The sequence below is a fragment of the Lemur catta genome, chromosome 3 (assembly GCF_020740605.2).
Source record: "Lemur catta isolate mLemCat1 chromosome 3, mLemCat1.pri, whole genome shotgun sequence".
In the NCBI taxonomy this organism is placed as follows: Eukaryota; Metazoa; Chordata; class Mammalia; order Primates; family Lemuridae; genus Lemur; species Lemur catta.
The window spans coordinates 24,162,709-24,184,621 of NC_059130.1; the positions used below are offsets into that span (position 1 = coordinate 24,162,709).

Here is a 21,913-nt window from a genome sequence, read left to right on the forward strand (position 1 = left end):
GCTGTGCCCTCCTTTTCTTCACAGAAATTGTAAAACTAACTTTGTGCTTCTTTCTATCCTAAACTTTGTCTAAAAAAATCTCTCACCTGGTGCAACCTGCCCCCCAACACTGGTTCCCTTTGTCACGCTAAATATTCTATTTTATGCAAGAAAATCGTTTACTTCACCAGGGGTACACAGGCTTCTGCAGGCCGCCAAAAGGGTCCAGGGCGGGACACAGCTTAAGAACTCAATTAGCTGGGCGCGAGCAGATCCCGGACTGGGCGCACCGCCGTAACCCGGTGCTGCGAGAGGGAAGGAGCGAGAGACAGACGTCACTTCCGCCACCCGCTGCCGGCGCGCCGGTTGGCGGGCTGGGCGGCGTGGGGGTGGGGCGGAGGAGCGCGGCGGGGACCGGCGAGGGCTGGAGGCAGGGCCGCCCGTGTGACATCACGGAGGGAGCGTCTGCTATGCAGATGAGGCAGCGCGGAGGCTGCCGCGTGGACACCTGCGGCTTAAAGGCGATCGGGTTCCCGTGGTGCGGGGGCGAGTCCAGGAGTGTTTCTGGGAAGCGAGTGTAGGGCGCGTGTGGAAGGGGCAGGAGGGCCGGGGGAGCGCGCGGAGGCAAGTGACCGTGTGTGTAGAGTGAGAGGCGTGTGAGGGTGCGTGGTGGCGGAAGGCGAGGAACTCATACTTACCTGGCAGGGGAGATACCATGATCACGAAGGTGGTTTTCCCAGGGCGAGGCTTATCCATTGCACTCCGGATGTGCTGACCCCTGCGATTTCCCCAAATGTGGGAAACTCGACTGCATAATTTGTGGTAGTGGGGGACTGCGTTCGCGCTTTCCCCTGGTTTTTGCTAAGTTGAACAATAGAGCTGGACAATGCGGTTTTGTGATTAGAGAACTTGTTTATGTCTTTATGAAGCAGGTTTGCATTTGCTATTTTGAAAAAGAAGCACGCTGATTTTCATAAGAATCTTTTTCAGGGTTTTTTTTTTATTTTGATATCTGATCCTAAGTGTGGTTTTTAGATGTTTTTGGAAATATTATGGTTTTCTGAATGTTGATGAATGTTTTTTTCTAACGCATGCTGTGTTAGCAAGCGCCGACTTCACGGGTAACTTTTTGTCCTGTTTTGCCGGTATTTTGTACTCTTCCGTGGACCTAAGTAGTAATTTCGTCCGGAACTACTTAAGTTTTGTTTAGAGAGAAACTATCGCTTCTTAGGATTGTCGGTGTCCCCAGTCTGTTGTAGACGTAAACCGCTTACTTTCGTAGGGGGAACGTCTTTGTTGATGGATGCCCTGGTTGATCTTGCGCATATTCACTGAGACCCCTCAGGTCAAAACCGCAGTCTCACCTAAGTCTTGGCGCCCTTCCCTGCCGGGCTCCCTGGAATGTGAGATGGGACGTCTTGTGAGGAGCCGCACCGGTTTCTCATCTGCCTCTCCCTCTAGTGGGAGGGTTGTGCCAGGCCATTTCCCTACCTACCTTTTGCCGTTTAACTATCGAATCTTTCCTCAGACTTCCTTTCTTAAGTCACGGCTGCTTGATGTCTTGCTTCCACATCCTACATCCATTGCCAGCCTACTCTTGTGTTTTTTTCTTTTATTTTTCTTTTTTTTTTTTGAGACAGTTTTACTATGTTGGCCGGGCTAGAGTGAGTGCCATGCGTCAGCCAAGCTCACAGCAACCTCAAACTCCTGGGCTTAAGCGATCCTACTGCCTCAGCCTCCCGAGTAGCTGGGACTACAGGCATGCGCCACCATGCCCGGCTATTTTTTTCCTCTATATATTTTTAGTTGTCCAGATAATTTCTTTTTATTTTTTTTTAGTAGAGACGGGGTCTAGTTCTTGCTCAGAGCTGGTCTCGAACTCCTGAGCTTGAGCGATCCTCAGCCTCCCAGAGTGCTAGGATTACAGGCGTGAGCCACCGCGCCCTGTCGCCAGCCAACTCTCCATACCACCCTGACCCATCCTTCTCACCCCAAAGCCGCGTCTTCACACTCTGGCTGTTTTCCTCCCCTCCGCCTTCCCTCAGACCCTCGCTCATCACCTTCGTAGATAGAAACAGTAGCTCGCGCTCAGCCTCCACTTTGCAGCTGACGTGACTCAGCAGCCTGTTCCCCTACCAAATTAGGGGAACCCTTAATACCCTTCTCAGATGCACTAGGAATGGCATCTCTTTTTAACTTCCAGAAGTACATAATTTGTTTTTTCCCTTTCTGAAAATGCCCGAGCACTGAAGTACAGTTTAGAAGAAAGCCCCAGGTCTAGTGTTGGGGTTGTGGGCATTTTGCCAGCCTCGCCCCCGGTGTGTTGTTCTCTGACTCCACTCCAGCTTCTGATGTGTAATGTCCTGGCCAACGAAAAGGCAGGACCTTGGCGGGAAGATCCTGGCGTCCCTGGCGTCCCCTGGTGGCTGCCAGTCCCGGGGACTTCGCTCTTCGATGCGCGTGGCCTCAGAAGCTTCCATACCCAGGGTGGAGTAGGGGGCGGTGCCGCCGTGGGCAGGTCCTCAGAAATCCGACAGGACGCCCAGCCAGTGTCCTGGAAATTGCAAGTAGAAGCCGTCCGTCCTATGGACCGATCTAGTTTGATGAAGACGAGCCGTCTAGGACTCCCCAGCAGCGGGAGGTTTCCTTGTTCAAATATAAACTGTATGAACCAAGACCGAAGTCAACTTTGAGTGCCTTACCGATGAGAAAACTCGGGTCTTTAGAGTGTTTAAGAAATGTCCTCGGTCTCATCACTAACTTACGCTCCGCGTCCCTGACCCAACAGACCAATGCAGTGGCTCAGAACTACTTGGCTCATGACTTCCATGCCTCTAAGACACACCGAGGTTATTCCAGAGACATTAGCTTCTGTCTGCCTTTGGGAAGGCCCTCGTCCCAGTCCTGGCGCCACCGCCACCGCGTGCCTTCTGTTTGACCCTGGGCCAGCTCCTTCAATTTGCCAGGCCTCAATTTTGCGAGTGTCATAGGAAAATAGTAATATTAAATATTAAGTACTTCATAGAGCTGTTGCACAGATTAGATGAGAAAAGCTAATAATACACCTAGCATAGTGTGTGCCTTACATTAAGGATTTGCCTGTAGGGAACAATATCCAAGTTAAGTTTTTTCCCCTTAATTATGAACTATAACAAAGAAAACTGTGTAGACTTCTGCTTCAGGCCTTTGTAACATTTAAATGAATTTCGTCTTTCTGGATGTAATATCCATTTACAGAGTAAGTTGGTATTAAAGAATAACAAATTTAAGATGGACTTTATAAAACATATGTTCACAAAAAGGACTTGTTCTTAGCAGCTTTGTTTATAATAGTTGCCAAACTGGGAATGAGTCAGATATCCATCAAGAGGTGAACGGACATATTGGGACATATTCAGCCAATGTAATACTACTCTGCACTGAAATGGAACAAATTGCTGAAACACGCAACAGCACAGAAGAATCTTAAAAATGTCATGCTGAGTGATAGAAAGAATACATGCAGTGTGATGCCGAGAGGTGAATTTCTAGAACAGGCAAAACTATAGGTAGGTATAGTGACGGAAACTAGATCATTGATTAACTGGGACAGGGGGTAGCGAGGGGATTGATGACAAAGGGTGCAAGAGGACGTTTTGGAGTAATAGACATGTTATCAAACTTGAAGTGGATGCATTGTATGATTTTCAAATCATACCGTAATAAATTTCATTTTAAAGAGCAAGAAGGACACCATTTCAAATCTTGATGTCTTTAAATTAATTTAATTTGTTTTTAGCCTTAGAGGGTTCTCTAAAGCTATGACCAGTGACATGGTCATAGCTCACTGCAGCCTTGAGCTCCTGGGCTGAAGCGATCCTCCTGCCTCAGCCTCCAGCATAGCTGGGGTTAGAGGCGTGAGCCACCACTCCCAGCTTATTTTTCATAATTATAAATGAAAAAACTGAATGACCTGGAAGTGAAAGAACAGAATAGACATGGAAGGGGTGTGGGGCAGGTGAGAGGAAAAGTAAAGGAGTGGACAGACCCAGTGCTGGCAGGAATTCTGTTTAAGTTGATGATTTTGGGGGAGCAGTTGTTGGGATAAGGAGGATGCTGGGAGGCAGGAGGACCATGAAGACATTTAGGACAGTTTTATACCTGTCATATAATTCCTCCTGTGGCATTTCTTCAAAACACATATACAGATTACATTTCTTTTCAAGCATTTTTTTTTTTTTTTGAGACAGAGTCTCACTCTGTTGCCCAGGCTAGAGTACCATGGCATCAGCCTAGCTCACAGCAACCTCAAACTCCTGGGCTCAAGCGATCCTCCCACCTCAGCCTCCCTAGTAGCTGCGACTACAGGCATGCACCACCATGCACAGCTAATTTTTTTCTGTACATATTTTTAGTTGTCTACTAATGGTCAAACATACATACATGTATGCTGTAATCCAGCAGTTCTACTTTTAACTGTATCCCTTAGACCTGCAGCTATTGAACACTTGAAATATTGCTGATGTCCCATGTTGTAATGATAATATTTTTTATGTATTTGGGTAAATAAAATATTAAAATTAATTTCACTTCTTTACTTTCTAAAGTATGTCTAGTAGAAAATTAAAAATCACATATGTGGCTGGCACTCTATTTCTAGGGGAATGTGCCACCATAGAGAAATGTGTGAATATAGCCTGCCAAAAGACGCATAAAAGAACGTTCCTAGGGCTGGTGCCAGTGGCTCACGCCTGTATTCCCAACTCCTTGGAAGGCTGAAGCAGGAGGATCCTTTGAGCTCAGGAGTTCAAGGTGAGGGTGAGCTATGATCCTGTCACTGTAATCCAGCCTGGGTGACAGAGCCAGACCCTGTCTCTAAAAAAATAAAAGAATAAATAAGTTGAGATATATTCATGCAAAGAAGTACATACAGAAACAAAGAACTACATGAAACCCATGGATGAATCTCGTAGACATACTGTGGAGTAAAAGAAAAACTTATGGTTCTCTCCTCCCAAAAAAACTCACTGCACACTTCATGTTTCAATTTATATGAAAGTAAAGGACAGGGAAAACTAACCTATCCCGATAGATTTGGAGGGGGGCAGTGGAAACTAAATCCGTGGAGTATTGTCAGAATTCAGGGTTGTATTCTTCGCATTAAAAGTCATTAGTTAAGCACCTCAAACAAAATTTCCCCCAGATATTTTTGTTGAATTTGGACGATTTGTTTTTGTATTTGCAGAATATAAAGCGCTAACGTAAGGTAAGCAGTAAGATCTGGAGATGGCTATGGAGGAGATGACAAAGTCCTACACCATGCCTGAGAGTTGTCCAGTCATCTCTGCTGGGGTAGCAGTTTTGTATAATGCTGTATTTGCAAACAAAAACAAAACAAAACCAAAACCAAAAACCCCAACAACAGCAACAAACAAACCTCCCCTCCCTCAAACCCTACAAGATTCATGAAATTAGACAATGGTCTCTCTAACACCGCTAGTGGTAGAAAAACAGCATGGATGGCTGGTTGGCAGTCACTGAGCATTCTCTCTAGTTTCATGAATGTGGTTTCTCTCTGATATTGGATGGCTTCAAACTTTAACTGCAATGCCACATCACAAAGATAACCGTATTCGGAAGGAACAGATTCCCTTTGTATTGCTTTATAAACGTTCTATTCTACGCATGAAAAGCCACTATTTTAGGAAGGGTACACAGGCTTCTGCAGGCCGCCAAAAGGGTCCAGGGCGGAACACAGCTTAAGAACTCAATTAGCTGGGCGCACAGCCACAACCCGGTGCGGCGAGAGGGAAGGCGCGAGAGGCAGACGTCACTTCCGCCACCCGCTACCTGCGCGCCGGTTGGCGGGCTGCGCGGCGCGGGGGTGGGGCGGAGGAGCGCAGCGGGGACCGGCGAGGGCTGGAGGCAGGGCCGCCCGTGTGACATCACGGAGGGAGCGTCTGCTATGCAGATGAGGCAGCGCGGGGGCTGCCGCGTGGACACCTGCGGCTTAAAGGCGATCGGGTTCCCGTGGTGCGGGGGCGAGTCCAGGAGTGTTTCTGGGAAGCGAGTGTAGGGCGCGTGTGGAAGGGGCAGGAGGGCCGGGGGCGCGCGGAGGCAAGTGACCGTGTGTGTAGAGTGAGAGGCGTGTGAGGGTGCGTGGTGGCGGAAGGCGAGGAACTCATACTTACCTGGCAGGGGAGATACCATGATCACGAAGGTGGTTTTCCCAGGGCGAGGCTTGTCCATTGCACTCCGGATGTGCTGACCCCTGCGATTTCCCCAAATGTGGGAAACTCGACTGCATAATTTGTGGTAGTGGGGGACTGCGTTCGCGCTTTCCCCTGATTTGCGATGTGTTACATGACAGACATCTTAATTGTTTTTGCACGGGTGTAGACATCTCCTTAGTTTTTTTTCCGTCGGTGCTAACTTGTGTTTTTTTTACATTTTTAAATCGGAGTAGGTCTAGTTCGTTGTTTCTAAAAGTGTTGTACTTTTTCTGTCAGTTGCCGTTATGTGCGGCTCCTAGGTGTCCCCGGCCATGAACGCCTTTATGCATGGTGGCCAGGGTTACCTTTCAATGGGTACTGTGCTGGTAAGTGCAGACTTAACCGGAAACTTTGTTTTGTCTAACGGGAGTTTGTGCTGATATCATGGACCTAGGTTGAAATTTTATCCAGAACTCATTAAGTTTTCTTCAGAGAGAAACTATTGTCTTTCACGGCTGTCGGTGTTCCCGTTTGGTTGTTACGTAAACCGCTTACTTTGGCAGGTGAACAGCTCTGCTGATACTCTGGGGATCTTCCGCACATTCACCGAGGCCCCGCAGGTGGCTCCCTGGAATGTGAGATGGGACGTCTTGTGAGGAGCCGGACCGGTTTCTCATCTGCCTCTCCCTCTTGCGGGAGGCTCGTACCAGGCCGTTTCCCTACCTACCTTTTGCCAATTAACTATCGAATCTTTCCTCAGACTTCCTTTCTTAAGTCACGGCTGCTTGATGTCTTGCTTCCACATCCTACATCCATTGCCAGCCAACTCTCCATACCACCCTGACCCATCCTTCTCACCCCAAAGCCGCGTCTTCACACTCTGGCTGTTTTCCTCCCCTCCGCCTTCCCTCAGACCCTCGCTCATCACCTTCGTAGACAGAAACAGTAGCTCGCGCTCAGCCTCCACTTTGCAGCTGACGTGACTCAGCAGCCTATTCCCCTACCAAATTAGGGGAACCCTTAATACCCTTCTCAGATGCACTAGGAATGGCATCTCTTTTTAACTGCCAGAAGTACGTAATTTGTGTTTTCCCTTTCTGAAAATGCCCGAGCACTGAAGTACAGTTTAGAAGAAAGCCCCAGGTCTAGTGTTGGGGTTGTGGGCATTTTGCCAGCCTCGCCCCCGGTGTGTTGTTCTCTGACTCCACTCCAGCTTCTGATGTGTAATGTCCTGGCCAACGAAAAGGCAGGACCTTGGCGGGAAGATCCTGGCGTCCCCTGGTGGCTGCCAGTCCCGGGGATTTCGCTCCTCGATGCGCGTGGCCTCAGAAGCTTCCGTACCCAGGGTGGAGTAGGGGGCGGTGCCGCCGTGGGCAGGTCCTCGGAAATCCGACAGGACGCCCAGCCAGTGTCCTGGAAATTGCAAGTAGAAGCCGTCCGTCCTATGGACCGATCTAGTTTGATGAAGACGAGCCGTCTAGGACTCCCCAGCAGCGGGAGGTTTCCTTGTTCAAATATAGACCGAAGTCAACTTTGAGTGCCTTACCGATGAGAAAACTCGGGTCTTTAGAGTGTTTAAGAAATGTCCTCGGTCTCATCACTAACTTACGCTCCGCGTCCCTGATCCAACAGACCAATGCAGTGGCTCAGAACTGCTTGGCTCATGACTTCCATGCCTCTAAGACACACCGAGGTTATTTCAGAGACATTAGCTTCTGTCTGCCTTTGGGAAGGCCCTCGTCCCAGTCCTGGCGCCACCGCCACCGCGTGCCTTCTGTTTGACCCTGGGCCAGCTCCTTCAATTTGCCAGGCCTCAATTTTGCAAATGTCATAGGAAAATAGTAATATTAAATATTAAGTACTTCATAGAGCTGTTGCACAGATTAGATGAGAAAAGCTAATTACACGCCTAGCATAGTGTGTGCCTTACATTAAGGATTTGCCTGTAGGGAACAATATCCAAGTTAAGTTTTTTCCCCTTAATTATGAACTATAACAAAGAAAACTGTGTAGACTTCTGCTTCAGGTCTTTGTAACATTTGAATGAATTTCATCTTCTGGATGTAATATCCATTTACAGAGTAAGTTGGTTTTAAGAATAACAAATTTAAGATGGACTTTATAAAACATATGTCCACAAAGAGGACTTGTTCTTTGCAGCCTTTGTTTATAATAGTTGCCAAACGGGAAATGAGTCAGATATCCATCAAGAGGTGAACGGACATATTGGGACATATTCAGCCAATGTAATACTACTCTGCACTGAAATGGAACAAATTGCTGAAACACGCAACAGCACAGAAGAATCTTAAAAATGTCATGCTGAGTGATAGAAAGAATACATGCAGTGTGGTACTGAGAAGGTGATTTTCTAGAACAGGCAAAACTATAGGTATAATGACAGAAACTAGATCTTTGATTGCCTGGGACAGGGGGTGGTGAGGGGATTGATGGCAAAGGGTGCAAGAGGATGTTCTGAAGTAATAGAAATGTCATCAAAATTGAAATGGAGGCATTGTACCATTTTATAATCGCACCTTAATAAATTTGATTTTAAAGAGCAAGAAGAAAATCACTTCAAACCTTGATGTCTTTAATTTAATTTAATTTTAGTCTTAGAGGGTTCTTTTATTTACTTGGGTTTTGTTTTGTTTTGTTTTGTTTGAGACAGGGTCTGGCTCTGTCACCCAGGCTGGAATGCAGTGGCATGGTCATAGCTCACTGCATCCTTGAGATCCTGGGCTGAAGCGATCCTCCTGCCTCAGCCTCCAGCATAGCTGGGGTTAGAGGCATGAGCCACCAGCTTATGTTTCATAATTATAAATGAAAAAACCGAATGACCTGGAAGTGAAAGAACGAATAGACATGGAAGGGGTGTGGGGCAGGTGAGAGGAAAAGGTAAAGGGGTGGACACACCCAGTACTGGCAGGAATTCTGTTTAAGTTGATGATTTTGGGGGAGCAGTTGTTGGGATAAGGAGGATGCTGGGAGGCAGGAGGACCATGAAGATATTTAGGACAGTTTTATACCTGTCATATAATTCCTCCTGTGGTGTCTCTTCAAAAGACATATACAGATTACATTTCTTTTCAAGCATTTTTACCATATGTGTTTCTCTTTTATCAGCAGAGAAAGAGATGCAGAAACACAGAGGCTCTGAGAATGTCTTCTGGAGCCAGGCTGCCTTAGGTTCAAATCCCTGCTTTCAAGTCCAGTTTCACTGAGGCCAAGGGTGGTGGCTCAGGCCTGTAATCCTGGCACTCTGGGAGGCTGAGGAGGGAGGATTGCTTGAGCTCAGGAGTTTGAGACCAGCCTGAGCAACAGTGAGACCCCTTCTCTACTAAAAATAGAAAAATTAGCCGGGTGTGGTGGCACACACCTGTGGTCCCAGCTACTTGGAGGCTGAAGCAAGAGGATTGCATGAGCCTAGAAGTTTGAGGTTTCTGTGAGCTAGGCTGCCACCATGGTACTCAGGGCAACAGAGTGAGACTCTTACTCAAAAAAAAAAAAAAAAAAAAATCCAACTTCACTGGCTGAGTGACCATCGACTGGTTACTTAATGTCTCTGTGTCTTTGTTTCCTCATACATAAAATGAGGATGATGGTAAGACATCACACATAAACTCATCGACTCTGCCTGCCAGCTGGTACCTTCCATGTACTCATTGAGCATTAGCTCTTGTATTTTGGGTGCAAGGCTGCCCAAAGACAAGATGTGATGAAAACATTTTACTTAAGTCACACCAGTGATGCTTCCCAGTGGCTGTGGACCCTCCCAGGGAGAGTGCAGTAATCCTCTGACCAGCAGTAATCTCCTGGGCTGGGAGATCCCAGGAAAACCCCTCAATCTCCTGCAGATTTGGTCCTCAAGGAGTTTCAGGGAATGACCTACAGAATCAGTTCTATCTGGGAGGAACTGGGAGTTCATTAGCTCACCTGTTCAGCTCATTAAAAGGGTTCAGCTCATAATGACTGAATTTCTTGCTTCACATCTACCCCAACAAAATTTTTTGTAGGTTTTCCTTGGAAGACATTTCTCCCATCCAAGTACTAACCAGGCCCAACCCTGACTTAGCTTCATGAGATCAGAGGAGATCAGGCACGTTCAGGGTGGTATGGCCACAGGCTATTAGAGGACATTTCTCCAGGTAGGGAGGGAATATGTCTTTTCCTCACCCATCGTAGGTTCATGGCTGAGGCCCTATAACAAAAGACAAATTAAACAATAGAAAAAGTATACACTTTTTAAAAAATTAAATTTAATTTTTTTGAAGGGGCAAGGGAGGGGGTGTTCCCTTTTGTTTTTTGTTTGTTTTGACACAGAGTCTCACTCTGTTGCCCTGGGGCTAGTGCAGTGGCATCATGATAGCTCACTGGGACCCCCAACTCCTAGGCTGAAGTGATTCTCCTGCCTCAGCGTCCCAAGTAGCTGGGACTACAGGCACTCCTAGGATGATGGGCTAATTTTTTTTTCTATTTTTAGTTAGTAGAGATGGGGTCTCACTCTTGCTCAGGCTGGTCAGGCTCCTGACCTCAAGCAATCTTCCCAACTTGGCCTCCCAGAGTGCTAGGATTACAGGCATGAGCCACCACGCTTGTCCTATACACTTATTTAAAATGAGTTTTACCTGACACAAAAGCCACCATAGGGAAATGAAGGTCTGAAGAAACAGTTAAACCTGCAGGTTTCTTTCTTTCTTTCTTTCTTTCTTTCTTTCTTTCTTTCTTTCTTTCTTTCTTTCTTTCTTTCTTTCTTTCTTTCTTTCTTTCTTTCTTTCTTTCTTTCTTTTCTTTCTTTCTTTCTTTCTTTCTTTCTTTCTTTCTTTCTTTCTTTCTTTCTTTCTTTCTTTCTTTCTTCTTTCTTTTCTTTCTTTCTTTTCTTTCTTCCTTCTTTCTTTGCAGGTTTGTTTCTTTCTTTTTTCCTTCCTTCCTTCTTTCCTTCTCTCTTTCTTTCTTGCCTTTTCTTTTTCTTTCTTTTTTTTATAGTAGGCATCATTAAGAGTGGGTAGTCATGGCCGGGTGCGGTGGCTCACGCCTGTAATCCTAGCACTCTGGGAGGCCGAGGCGCGTGGATCGCTCGAGGTCAGGAGTTCGAGACCAGCCTGAGCAAGAGTGAGACCCTGTCTCTACTAAAAATAGAAATAAATTATCTGGCCAACTAAAAATATATATACAAAAAATTAGCCGGGCATGGTGGCACATGTCTGTAGTCCCAGCTACTCGGGAGGCTGAGGCAGTAGGATCGCTTAAGCCCAGGAGTTTGAGGTTGCTGTGAGCTAGGCTGACGCCACGGCACTCACTCTAGCCCGGGCAACAGAGTGAGACTCTGTCTCAAAAAAAAAAAAAAAAAGAGTGGGTAGTCATGGAGAAATATGATAGCCCAAAAGCAGTATGATCTAATGGTAATGAACTGGGGGAAATACAGTGAGGCCTCTTTGTTCAGGTTCTTCTCTGCATCCTTGTGTCTTCAGACACAAGGATGCTCCCTTCCTCTGGCTATAGATAGAGAGGTCACCTCTAACGTGAGGGTCTTATGACCTGCTTGAGGGTACAAGGAGGGGAAGAGGGAGGGTGACCTTTCTGCTTCTGTTGTTTCCTCAAATCCGGTCAGCTTAAAATGTTCAATATGCCAAGGTGTTATATTTTGGGGTGGCATGTCCTGAGCTCCATCATGCACATGACACAAAGGCCAGAATCTTGAAAGAGTAATACTTGTAACTACAAAATAGTTTAAATTCAAAAGCAAATGATGAACTTAAAAAAATTCATATATACAAAGGAATTTTTTTTAATGCACCATACATTTTCATTAAAGTTACACGTGTCCAAAAACTTTTTATGAACAACAGTCCCCTGATCCCCTCCTACATTTCTCTTTGGGGATAACTGTTAGGCGTAAAGAATTCACCCTCCCCAAACTTCCATCCAAACCACCTATAAAACCCACCTCTTTCCCCTTCCTAGGGGTGTATTAGGCACATAGACTTTGCCAGCCTCCTAGGGAGATAAGGGAATGAAATGCGAAAGGGGAACTTACTTTCCTCATCTCTCCTGATAAGGACTATGCTCATCATTCCCGGTTGTTCCCTAGGAAGATAAGGGAAAGGAATGCAAGAGGGGAACTTATTTTCCTTATTCCTCCCGGTTGTTTGAAAAGAATTTATTTACTCCTCCCAGAAAAACCCTCTATAAAACCTAAGGCTCTCCCCATTTGTCTCCTGGACTCCTTTTTCGGCTTCCACCCATCTACCCAGATGCTCAAACTAAACAGCATTTTGCTACACTTGAGGCTTCGTGTGTCTCTCTCGGCTCCGGACCTAACAATGACCACTTTCAGCTCATGTGGCCAGTTTGGCTATTTACCTCCTCTTCTCCAAATAAATACTGTTATTCCTTGATTTTCCAGTTTTCCATCCCGAGCCCTGCAGACCCGCCTGCAAGGGGAAAAATGGGCAGTGTGTGTGTTTCCCTGGCGGCCCTCAACTCCAAGGGAGCCCACAGGCGCCCGCCTTGGCTTCCACTCACTTGCAAACCAACCGGACCCGCCCCTCGGAACCGAACCGGGAAGGGAAACTTTGCAAGAACAAATGCAAAGTTTATCAGCAGAGAAAGAGATGCAGAAACACAGAGGCTCTGAGAATGTCTTCTGGAGCCAGGCTGCCTTAGGTTCAAATCCCTGCTTTCAAGTCCAGCTTCACTGAGGCCAAGGGTGGTGGCTCAGGCCTGTAATCCTGGCACTCTGGGAGGCTGAGGAGGGAGGATTTGCTTGAGCTCAGGAGTTTGAGACCAGCCTGAGCAACAGTGAGATCCCGTCTCTACTAAAAATAGACTCCGCGCGACATCCGTGCGGAACCGGGTCGTCGGGTGGATCGGCAAAGGAGCGGAGCCCTCCAGAGTGAGGAGCTGCGGTCGCCCAAGCCCAGCGACTGAAGCTCTGCGGGGGACGCCCAGCCGCCCTCGCTTCCCTTCCCTGCTTTCTCCCTTCTCTCCTTCCTCTACTCCTCCGTGTGTCGCCAGCCTCCCGGGCTATTCTCTCCGGCCCCACGCCTCTCTTTTTATTCGCGTCCTCCAAAGGGAGCTCCCCAAAGCGAGCTTTTCCCGTCCTTCGCAACGGCTTTCAGTCCCAGAATATCAAAGCCGGAGAGATGCTCCTCAGCCTCTGGAGAACATTTGACCTTGCTGTGAGGATCCACCATGGTCCCCATCCTAAGCTTTCTGCCGAGCAGAAGAAAACATTTTCCCATCTGGTCGCGTCCTGAGGCGTCTTCTCCTTGGAGCGGACTCCGGGTGGGACGCAGGGGAGGCCCGCGGTCCCGGGTCGCCCTCGGAGCGGCCCGGCTCGGCCCCACTGGCCCCGAGGGCCCGGCCTGGGCGGCCGCGGGTGGGGGGCTCCGCGCTCACAGTCCGCGCGCTCCTCTTTCTGGCCGAGCCTCGGGCGAAAGAATGAGATTTGCTGCAGTCGGGCTCCAAAGCGTCGCGTAACAGCGACTTTCAGGGTCCGCAATCGAGACTGGGGAGCTAGAAAGTCTGAATAAAATCTGAATATGAAGAGCAGAATAAATTAAAATCTGGAATAAAATAGGCCATTTGAATAAAACACAGTACTACTCCCAAGTGAGGTCTCAGACCATCGACCGAAATCCAAGACGCAGTCCCCAATGACTGAGCTAATCCGGTCAAAAGTCTCATATTTGTTAATACCATTTAGGTACGGAAAAGACAATTGGTGCAATTACCGGATTCCCGGGGTGAAAGAAACCTCGGGGTGTAGGATTCGGGGCGGCAGCCCTTTTAGTGGAGGAAACCCTTCCCTCACCCCAGGCCCGAGGGTGCCGCTGAGCAGAAGGTGGGGACCTGCTGTGTCGCGGCGCCCCTGGGTGGTGGAGGTGGAAGGACCGATTGCACGAGGCCAGGTGGGCTCGCGAAGACAGGGACGCCCCAGGCTCTGTCGTCCCGACTCCATGTGGCGGCGATTCCCGTGTGGACTCGCCTCTCTGAGAACCCGGTTTCTGGGACCCCAGCTGCGGAAGAAGGGGCGGGAGAGCCCAGTCGGGAGGCGTAGCCAGGCGCAGAAGGGACGCGGGGCTCTGGACTGAAAATTTTCTTTCCTGGGAACCAGGACGTGGAGGGGACGTGGAAGCTAAAATCACATTCCATTTAAGGGATTTTTGTTTTTTTTTAGGAGAAAAGGTCTTCCCAAGTAAAGAGGAAGGTCCCACCGAGATTTGAACTCGGATCGCTGGATTCAGAGTCCAGAGTGCTCACCATTACACCATGGAACCCTCTTGTCCCTTGGTCCCTTCCTCTGTCAAAACACGGGACACTGCAGGAGCCATACTTCCCATCCCCCAAGACCCCAGACATTCTTTGTAACTCCACAAGCAACACTCCAGGGAGTTTGACCACAGAGGTGGAGTCATCCATCTTCCTGTCTGTCTGCCTCTATTCTTTGCTTTCATTGACTTCTGTCATTTCATTGCCGCTTCAGAAAATGAGGTAAAGTCCACTCTGGGCTTAGGGCCAGGGATGAGCCCTGTCAGCCTCTGTCATAAACCACATACTCTGTCTCAGCTGACCAGAGTTTTCTGTCCTGAGGTGACATTTCTGCAAACATTAGTGTTATTTGCTTTTTCTTTGCCTTCACACTTGTCCCATTGTCCAGGAAGGCCAGATGATTGTCAGGGAAGGACTTGGGACTTCTTGGGTTCCTTGACCACATAGTACCTATCACACTCCAAAGCCACCACCACATTCTACAGGTCACATGTAAAGCTGTGATGTGACAGCAAGCCACTGACATCGGGAAGCAGGGGAACCTTCAATTTCTTCTTCATAGACTCATGTGTTTGTTTGTTTGGTGGGTTTGGGTGAGTTTTTCTTACAACAAATGTATATTTGTTAGATTTAAAATCAAAATCAATCAGTCATATTTTACATTTATGTAGAACACTCAAACCAGACCATACTCACCTGCTGTGACTCAAAATCAGCCATGCACTGTCGAGGCCCAAGGCAGGGCTCTGACACTTATCCAGGCACAGTGTGTTTCCTGAGAACTTGGGGAAGGTGATTCCATTCCAATTTCTGAATACATCATAACCCATAAATTGCACAGTTTTTAAAAAGTGTACATGTGTCAAGGCACGAAAGAGCACTCATTGCTGGCTCATAAGGTATGTGTACCCAAGGACTCTTACAGTGTATACAGTATTTGTGTTCACAAAATGCTGCCTCACTAAATATTTCCATGTGTCATAGATGAAAATCCATATTATATCTCAAAATAATAATCTGTGTATTTTTCAGGAAAGTTTTCAAGGGTGGTCTTGGATTGTTAAAAGATAAACCTAGGCATATTCAAATTTTGAAGACTTTATTAGTGAATTCAGTGATTCATGAATCAGGCAGATACAAAGTGGCTCAGGACTCTTCTGGGAGGGGTGAGAGAAGAAACTTTTATAAAGTATTCACAAAAGCATGACAAAGAAAACATATGTAGCCGGGTGCAGTGGCTCACACCTGTAATCCTAGCACTCTGGGAGGCCAAAGCAGGAGGGTCGCTTGAGCCCAGGAGTTTGAGGTTGCTGTGAGCTAGGCTGATGGCACGGCACTCTAGCCCAGGCAACAGAGTGAGACTCTGTTAAAAAAAAAAAAACAAAAACAGAAACATATTTGATTGGTTAGAGTGGAAAGTTCTTAGTTAGAGACTAGTTGGCCCTTTCTGATTGGTGAAGCCCCTAGTTTTGTTTTACTGTTTGCATTGGGCTCCAGTTTGCTTACATAGGAACCTGAAGCCCTGGGCCTTCTCAGCCTCAAAACCTCCCAATTTAGAAAGAAAAATTATTTTTAACAATTTGCTCCTTTTAGCCAGTCTCTCCTTGATGAGAGCTTGACCCAAACTTGGGCATGAGTGCCACTCTCTGTCACCACCATGGCTGGTTTGTCTTTATCAGCATGGAACTTATAGGTCACATGATAAGGCTCATTGCTGTTCAACTTGTTTTTCACAGTGAAATCATCTGGCATACTGTTTGAGGCTGTGAATGTGCACTTAGACCCTTGAGAGAATATACAGTCTCAGCCTGTTGCCCGGACTAGACTGCAGTGGTGTCATCATAGCTCACTGCAACCTCTAACTCCTGGGTTCAATGGATCCTCCCACTTCAGCCTCCCCAAAAGCTGGGACTACCGACCTTCGGCAGCATGCCCAGCTAATTTAGTGGCATCTCGCTATGTTGCTCAGGCAGGTCCTGAATGCCTGGGCCTCCAGTGATCCTCCTGCCTCAGCCTCCTAAGTAGCTGTGATTACAAGTTCCAGCCACTGGACTCAGACGAGAAAACAAGATTCTTACTGAACTGCAAATAACTATATTGACATGTGTTTTGGGGAAAAATCCCAGAACAGTAGAGAAAATCTGCACCACTCTGCCCCCAACCTGAGAGGGAGCTGAGGGACCAAAGAATGACTGAGACAAGCCCAGCTTGTCGAGTTAGATGAGTTTATTTGAGGTGACTTACAAGGGTGCTTGCACCTGGACGGCACAGGAATTTCTTCCACAGGAGCTTCTTGCTAGTAAAATCTGCCTCTGCCCACCCTGTGCTGTTGCTTTAAATCTCTTCCCAATGAGCAATGTAGTTTTTACAATATATCTTCTTCACTGAACAAGCATTCACAATGAAACAAATCAGGCAGGCACAGTACCATCATCATATGTTGTCATGTAACCCGTGTTATGTTAATGGTATTATAGTTTTTGTATTACAGTTAGCTAAAGGGCACTATAGGACAACAAAAGCAGCTCTAAAGCACTCAGGGCCAGTTTGAGCCTGACATGTCAAGGCAAGAAAGTGCTGAGGCACTCATGAAAGTGGGGCGGGAGGCACTCTTCATATCCCCCTTACTAATTATCTTGCTACCTGCTTGATCTACTTTGTAACAGTTCTCCCAGCCCTCCAAGCTACTACAATGTTTCTGTTCTGTGGTGGAGAACTTGCATTTTCTCCTCACCATGAAAATAAAAATATCCAAGAATAGTTACCAAATTCTGAAAGGATCTCTGAGAGAAAAAAAGTAATTGTTTCTTCTTTTTTCACAAAGGTATGCTTTACCCAATTGCTATAAGTGATAGATAGCTTAACAGAAAAGAAAAAGGTTTCCTTAAATCTGGAAAACAAGACATTAAGAACAAGGTATGTTTCAAACAAAAGGCCATAGAGAAATCATAATTCTTCTTCATCAGTTCTTTTAGTCCCACACAATTAGTGCTTGTGCTGCTTAATATTGAATGAGGAGTTTTATGAACCAGTTTCTTTCTTAGAGTTCTGGATATTCTTAGCCAGTCCAACCATAGGATCTTAAAGTTGGAAACCTGTACTTGTCAGTTCTTTCCATGTAGCCCCTCAAAGGCAAAACAGTTGAGGATTATAGTTACTTTCAAATGGTTTCAGGAAAGCATCAGAGCAAAACAATTCTGTCTGTGGATGACAAGACTCAAAATGGCCATGGTTACAAATCTGATGAGAGTGCAGCAAAATAATGATGCAGCTGACAAGGATATTTGGTAACTTCTGTGGCATACAATATTGCAAGATAATAATTAGAACTATGACTAATACATTATATCAGGCTGTATTAGGTTTCTAGGATTTTCATACAATTTCTGGGACACTCTTTACTATCATATATCCATACACAAATAGAATTTGAAGAAGGTAAAACATCATTCTTATTTGACAATGGTTCCCATGCAAATTGAACATATCAAACAGGCCTAAGTAGTTTAACATTCCCCTTCTTAGAAAGAGAGAGAATAAACTCTCTTGAGATATTCCAGGGGCCCTCTGTAAGCTCCCAAAGTTAGTTTGAGTTCAAAAAGGCTTAATTTAGAATTTGGTTTGGGGATGTTTATTAAAAATATCAAACATAGTTTAGAGTACTTGATCAAAGTAGGACCACAGGTCACTGTAAAACAAGTCATTCATTTAACCAGAGTGATAAGTAAAAGACTTCAAAAGCAAATACAGAAAGTTACAAGCTGAGACTTAGCTTTTTGAATAGAGAGGACTCAGTTTTTCTTTTCCTTCCATTATCTGCCAAAGATGAAATGTTTCATGTATTTGCCCCTCCATGGAGGGCTTTGTCATGCTTTGGACTTCAGTTGACCCTGTGGCCTTGCAACCTCAGCTCTCTGGTGGGCCCAAAACAGGTATGACTGTGCAGATCATACAACTTTCTCTTGTTAGAGTGACAACAGCTTTCTACCTCTTAAACAGATGTAGGGTTACATATCTATTTTATGAAACCCTTATCTTCTCATGTATTTCTGGACTACTTTCCCTTCAGTACCCTACACAAATTCTTTTAGCTGATCACTTCTTTTGAGACCATGAGGTAGGGATAATGAGCACCTGGAAGATCCATGCAAATTAGCCTATACACTTGATGCAGAAGGGGAACCTGGGCACAGATCAGCACTGAAACTTACAACTATCACCCATAGCCCTAGTTTACTTTTTGTAATGGGGCTCCTTCTCCTCAATTACCATACCGATCTTTGTACAAGTTTGAGATTGGGCACATCTTATGTTAGGTTCCTCAGAGGCAGTTAAGATTTGCTGGGATTCGAAGTGATGGCCAAATGTGGACTAGCAGAGTGAAGATGACACTCTTGGCAGAGAGAAAGGCAGTAATACCTGGATACACCACATTCTTTTTTTTTTTTTTTTTTTTTTTTGAGACAGAGTGTCACTTTGTTGCCCGGGCTAGAGTGAGTGCCGTGGCGTCAGCCTAGCTCACAGCAACCTCAGACTCCTGGGCTTAAGCGATCCTACTGCCTCAGCCTCCCGAGTAGCTGGGACTACAGGCATGCGCCACCATGCCTGGCTAATTTTTTTGTATATATATTTTTTAGTTAGCCAGATAATTTCTTTCTATTTTTAGTAGAGACGGGGTCTCACTCTTGCTCAGGCTGGTCTCGAACTCCTGACCTCGAGCGATCCACCCGCCTCGGCCTCCCAGAGCTAGGATTACAGGCGTGAGCCACCGCGCCCGGCCTAGCCACCGCGCCCGGCCTTACCACATTCTTTATCAACCTCAGAACATTTGTCTCAATGAATATGGGAATGGGTAATTGAAATACTTCTTTCCCCAAGCAGGTGATGGGAAAAATTGGAAAAGTTTCCTTAGTTGTGGAAGTGATTGTGTACTCAGACTATAGTTGATGACACATAAGGTGCAGCCTCCACTGGAAAAGTTTCTAAGGTCTGGATGTGAGTGGAGGATGCAATTTTGGAACTTTATGTCTTTCCCACCTTCTTTTTTTTCTTGCCCTTTCTGTTTTGCCTGATCTTGTGGTCCTAGGCCCAGACATCAATATACACACAACTACAGAAAGCATTTATTTTTCTCAAAGTTCTGGAAGCCAGAAGTCCAAGATCAAGGTGCTGGCAGGGTTGGTTTCTGGTGAGGCCTCTCTTCATGGCTTGGAGAAGGTCGCCTTCTTGCTGTGTCCTTGCATGGCCTCTCCTCAGTGCCTGTGTGGAGAAAGAGAGAGAGACCTCTGGGCTTTCCTCTTCTTAGAGGGACATCATTCCTACCTCATTATGACCTCATTAACCTTAATTACCTCCTCAAAGGCCCTATCTCCTAATGCAGTCACATTGGGGGTTAGGCTTTCAGCATGTGAAATTTGGAGAAGACAATTCAGTCCCTAACACCAAGCAACAGGGACAATCCTAAGACTCTTTACCTGTCAAATCCAGTGACATTTGCCTGGTGGTGGGGCCAAGAGAAGTATTCGTTAGCAAGGCTGTGGTTATTGGTAGTTCTATGATTAGGAAAGCACACCTGGGCTGGAAAGCATAGCCATATGGGAAGGACAGTAGGTGAAACAGATGATACATTGAAAGGGGGATGATGGTAGCAAGCAAGAGCGGTGCTCATAAGTGGGTCAGGATTCCAGGGAGGACTGTAGTTGTGCTATTTTGGAGAAAGAGCATTTGAGCATTAGAGCATTAGATATCTTTTTCAGCTATGGTGCTGTCTAATGCTAGGAGAAAACTACGGACCTTCTCGTCCAAGACAGGAAAATGGAATTCCTGATGATTTCAGAACTCTGCCTAAAATCTTCTTAGGGGACTAAAACAGCCCTGCCTCGTAAATTTTGTCACGCCCTCTACTTGGCCCTTGTGCATATGCCTGGAAAGGCTGATTTTGAGGCTAGAGTCCAAGAATAGGCACAGAGATGTCTTGTAATTAGGGAATTTAGGTTTGAGACCCTAGGGTTCGAGTGGACCCAGGGTACTGAGTTGAATCAATCCTTTATGAGAAGAATTGCTTGCCCAAGTTCATAGCCCAGAAAAAAGGAGGTTGTTAGATTTAAGTCCAGACATGACTATTCAGGATAACATGAACTCTTTACAAATTGGATACAGGGTGTGAGAGGAAGATTGCCAGTCAAAGAAAGTTCTATGATTTTTGGACCTAGCATGTGGAAAGATGGATTTTCCATCAACTAAGATGGAACTACTTCAGGTGCAGCAGGTTGTAGGGGCAAGAACAGAGACCGGTTCAGGGCCCGGAAGCCTAGCCTGAAAGAGCTTTCCATTCACACTGTCTCCACTTCTGTATCCCCTTGAGTCCTTTTTGAGGTTGGACACAGAGGCATTGGTGCTTGGCCCCTTCTCCCCCTGGGCACCTACCCTCCCACCTCATCATGACAATATTATCCTGACAACCTCATCCACTGCCCAGGCTCGGGTGACCATCTCTCAACACATTGTCACCTTGCAAAGAGGTGTTTCAAGATCAGTTCTGCATTGTAGCCACATAGAGGCCACCCCTCCCTGACATGTGGGGACTTGGTGGCTTCAGGAGCAAGCCACTGCTCTTCAGAGCACTAGGACTTTCATGTTGGACTCTTCTTTTGAAGAAAGCAGGGAGGAAAATAAGCTGCGGAGAAGGAAGATCTACCACATTCAGGCCCATATGATACCTTTCAACACGTTTAAAAGAATAGAAATTATACAAAGGATCCTCTCAGACCACAGTAGAACTCAAGGAGAAATCAGTAACAGAAATATAGCTGGAAAACCCACATTTGTAGATTAAACAACACACTTCTAAATAACACAGGAGTCAAAGAAAAGTCTCAAGAGAAACTGCATATTTGAGCTAAATGAAAATGAAAATACAACTTACAAAAATTTGTGGATACAGCAAGAGGAGTGCTAAGAAAGAACTTCATAGCATTGAATGTATTATATACTAGCAAACAAAACAGATCTAAACCAATAATCTAAGCTTACACTTTAGGAAACTTGAAAAAGAAGAGCAAGTTAAATCCAAAGGAATCAGAAGAAAAGAAACCATAAAAATCAATGAAATTGAAAACAGGAAATTAATAGACAAAATCAACAAAACCAAAAGCTAGTTCTTTCAAATGATCAATAAAATGAATAAACCTCTATCTGGCTAACCAAGAAATATTCAGAGAAGATACAAATTACTAATATCAAAATGAAAAGAAGGGCCCTCACTACTGATCTCGTGGACATTAAAAGGATAATAGAGGACTATTATGAACAGTTCCCTACCCACAAATTTGATAACTTAGATGAAATGGCCCAAGTCCTTGTAAGAGACTAATCTAGCAAAACTCACACAAGGAGAAATAGATAACTTAAATAGGACTGTATCTATTAAAGAAATTCATAGGACAACTAACAACCTTCCAAAACAAAGC

The 21,913-nt window shown here is 45.9% G+C and overlaps 3 non-coding genes across 3 annotated transcripts; 2 read left to right on the top strand and 1 right to left on the bottom strand.

Moving 5' to 3' along the window:
* Positions 1-669: 669 nt before the first annotated feature.
* Positions 670-833, top strand: LOC123636050. The gene has a single exon (XR_006734293.1). It is a non-coding gene; the product is annotated as a U1 spliceosomal RNA (small nuclear RNA).
* A 5,308-nt stretch (positions 834-6,141) lies between these two features.
* On the top strand, positions 6,142-6,305 carry LOC123636052. The gene has a single exon (XR_006734295.1). It is a non-coding gene; the product is annotated as a U1 spliceosomal RNA (small nuclear RNA).
* An 8,075-nt stretch (positions 6,306-14,380) lies between these two features.
* Positions 14,381-14,452, bottom strand: TRNAQ-CUG. Its single transcript has one exon. It is a non-coding gene; the product is annotated as a tRNA-Gln (tRNA).
* Between the last annotated feature and the right edge of the window lie 7,461 nt (positions 14,453-21,913).